This window comes from Bacillus rossius, chromosome 5 (genome assembly GCF_032445375.1).
Source record: "Bacillus rossius redtenbacheri isolate Brsri chromosome 5, Brsri_v3, whole genome shotgun sequence".
NCBI classification, from domain to species: Eukaryota; Metazoa; Arthropoda; class Insecta; order Phasmatodea; family Bacillidae; genus Bacillus; species Bacillus rossius.
Genome location: NC_086333.1, coordinates 45198243 through 45201952, shown reverse-complemented (window position 1 = coordinate 45201952; position 3710 = coordinate 45198243). Strand labels below are relative to the sequence as shown.

Below are 3710 nucleotides of genomic sequence, written 5' to 3'. Positions count from 1 at the left end.
ATTTCAAAAACGTGCATTATATTAAAACGACTCCAGGACTCATACCAAGTATTGGCCGAATATCAACCATGTACCAAATGAAAGCTGTAACGTTTCTTAACTAAATATACGTTTCAGAATTTTTGTCTGGGCCGACACTTTTAATGCCGACGGACAGCAACAAGATCGCGTGCCCTGTTTTCCTTGCAGGCAATAGCTTTACCCGCCCATTACAGGACCTAAAAAAACCATTTTATTTCTCCGTTTAAAACTGAAATATAAAAATCCAACTACAAGGTCCTAAACGCAAGATATGACGCTTTGTATTTAACTAAAAAAATAGTATTTATTAATAGTATTCTTTAAAATATATAAGGTCAAAGAAGGTACATATTTCAAAAACTTGCATTTTATAAAAACGACTCCAGGACTCATACCAAGTATTGGCCGAATATCAGCCATGTACCAAATGAAAGCTGTAATTTTTCCTAACAAAATATACTTTTCAGAATTTTTGTCTGGGCCGACACTTTTAATGCCGACGGACAGCAACAAGATCGCGTGCCCTGTTTTCCTTGCAGGCAATAGCTTCACCCGCCCATTTCAGGACCTGAAAAAACCATTTTATTTCTCCGTTTAAAACTGAAATATAAAAATCCAACTACAAGGTCCTAAACGCAAGATATGACGATTTGTATTTAACTTAAATAATTGGTATTTATTCTAGTGTATAGGGTTTGCCCTGAGACACGCCTAGGTCCTACCTTAAACTGGCCCCTTTCCCACACACTTTAGCTTAGTTTAATTTAAGTTAGGAAAACATTTCAATTGTCATTCGAGTCAGGCTTTTCAGGGGGATTTCTCCACGCTTCTGGCTGGCTTTAGACACACGTAGAAAAGGGATGATAGTCGAAGTTCTGTCATTTATACTCGATCCTAAAACCGGACGATTCGACGGCCGGCCTGGAAATAACTTCTCATACACTCCAGAGTTCACACATTTTTTAAGCATATTACCATGGTGTTCGCAATAATTGGGGTTAATTATTTCAAAATAAAACAATAATATACCATGTCATGCACTTTTTTAATACACAGTATTTGAATAAATTTTCCGTAACACATAAACCATACACGCTGACGTCATGAGTTTCTCAAGGTAACCTAATTTGGTACGTCTCTGGAGTTATACTTAATTTATAACCCATTTGCAAGAAGTCAAATGAATCGGAAACACATTGTCGAATAAAATTAGTAAGTATTAATTATTATATCTGTGACATCTTAATTATGTTACTTAGATACAGTGTGCTATCTGTACAAGAGTAAAATTTAACATTAGAGGTATGACAATTCATAATATTGTAAGTTTAATTGTACTTTTTTAATAACTACCAAAATACATACAAATTATGCAGATTTTCCTAGTTATATCCACTAAGAACACGGATATTTAATCATATAGGTAATTCATTTATTATTTATGGGGGAGACATTGAAGCAAACATTTTCTTTCAATTATTATACATATATGTGTAAGTATGCATGTGTGTATATATATAAAGTCCACATTCGGCATTATCAATATGTATGTAATTGGGAAATTCATACATTGGAAGAATTTTTATAACTTGCAGGGTTATGCGGGATTGTGTAAAAAAATATGTACCTAACAATGAAAGGTGAGTATGTTAACATTTTCTAAATGAGGCTCAAAGATAAAGTTACGACACATTTTAAATTTACCTTTTTTGATTCAGGACCGTAGCTTATCAACTGTTCTGGTTCAGAAACTATCTTAATTATTACAAAGTACATCAGAATCCAGTGACGACCGGTGTATGAGCTGCAGCAGGGGAGTCAGTTTGCAAGCGCACTGACATTCACGACAAGCTTGATTCACCAATGCCCACAATGTCACAGAGGAGCCAGCGATTATCAACCAGTCGCAGCCACGCAGTGCGACGCTGCGTCTACTGGAAACAATTCTGAAGAGTTGGAATCTGCTGCATTCATTCGCTAGTCACCACAATAACAATACATTAGAATAATGTTGTTTATATACTATTGAGACCTTGCATGTGATGGTAACGGGCCAGCATCTCGTTACCTGTATTTAAGGGGCGAGAACATATCAATTAGTTCTGGAAAAAAAATTCCCAAGAATTATTAAAATAAAGTACATGAAAGATACTGTTAATTGTACACCATACAAAGTACATGCTGCATTTCAACAAATGTGCTTGCATGGTTAACGCAACGTTATATCAATGAGTAAATAGAAAATTTTATTCGAAATTTAGTCATTAGCCAACCCCAAGTGTGAAAGATATTCAAGCAATTATTTGCAATGTTGCAAATATGTTTTAAAATGGTGCAATTTATGGCTTACTTTTTCAATTTTTCTTTGTAATGAAACAAGAAACAACTTGCAACGTCACAAAAGGCTCGCTCAGGAAGGAGGGTGCAACCTCTCTTTGGAACGATCCTCTTGTTCAATGTCAAATGAGCTACTTGTCACTTGCATTTGTTATTTTCCTAGTGTTAACTAAGAGGTTTCTTATATTTCAATGGTGGTATACACCACAACACTTTATATTTGTTCGGTACATTCGTATAAGGGAAACTGTAATTACATAATCCAGAGAACATAACATCACTTGGAAACCACACGTACTAAGTGTAAGGTTCTATCATATAGTTAAACAAGTTTGGCTGGCAACAAACACAACAAATTATAATCGGCATTAAACGCAACATTCCCAGTCCATTGACCATAGTTCGAGTGCTTATAGAAGTTCTATATGAAACCAAATAAAAATAATTCTGTAATACTACTGTTATTATTCTCAGATGTATAGAAATATGGTTGTTCCTTCTTGTAATGGTACAGAACACAAAGGTTTACAGAAATATTGTGTCACTTAACAAACATTTGTATTTTTACATATGAACCCCTAATTCGGTTCCAATTACAATTTATCTTAATCTGTTTTAGCACAATATTGAGCTTAAAATTTCTTATCCTAATTACACTTCTCAACTACCTATGCGGAAATCGGATCAAATTGTTTTCTAATAAATAAAAAATCGAATAAATAGATACTTCAGCCTACATAACACCATACAGTTTCTGCGAGAATATTTATTACGTACTCATAACACTTAAGAAAATGTTACACAAATCATTGCTTGATATTCATTCGTTCTTCTGTTCTGTCAACTGTGAACATAACGGGTGAATCATCGTGAAGTTATATATGTATCCTTTTGCGCACCTTTCTCTTTCACTGGCTAGCAATTTGTGACGTCACTCTGGAGATATTTTGCTAAAGTAGGCTATGCATACGGAAATATACGTTAATCTGAGTTTTACATTTTGTTAGAACTGCGGTTATCAACAAATGATGATTCTAATGGCAAATTTATTTCCATTCAAGTAAATAAATTAAGAAATTAGATACCTATAACTAATTTTATTGCCTCATTTATTACAAAATAAGTTTTTTTCTGTATTTTGTTTTGTCTCCGCCCAATTTAGGTTTCGAATGGACGAAAGCTACGATATCATTTAATTTTGACAATCTTTTTTTATATAGCCTGAAGTGATTTTATTATTTATTTCAGTGTAATACATTCACAACACAAGTTTGGCTAAATAATGTTAAACTTTTGTAGCAGTGACACCAGTTAACTGTTGTTTGCCACAACCGTAATAAATTATTTTGTGC

General features: G+C 33.9%; 1 long non-coding RNA gene across 1 annotated transcript; it reads right to left on the bottom strand.

Annotated features, from left to right (window-relative positions):
* Window positions 1–1096: 1096 nt before the first annotated feature.
* LOC134531754 (uncharacterized) lies at window positions 1097–3354 on the bottom strand. Its single transcript, XR_010075082.1, has 2 exons — window positions 3027–3354; window positions 1097–1955 (listed from the first exon to the last, which is right to left on the bottom strand). It is a non-coding gene; the product is annotated as an uncharacterized LOC134531754 (long non-coding RNA).
* Between the last annotated feature and the right edge of the window lie 356 nt (window positions 3355–3710).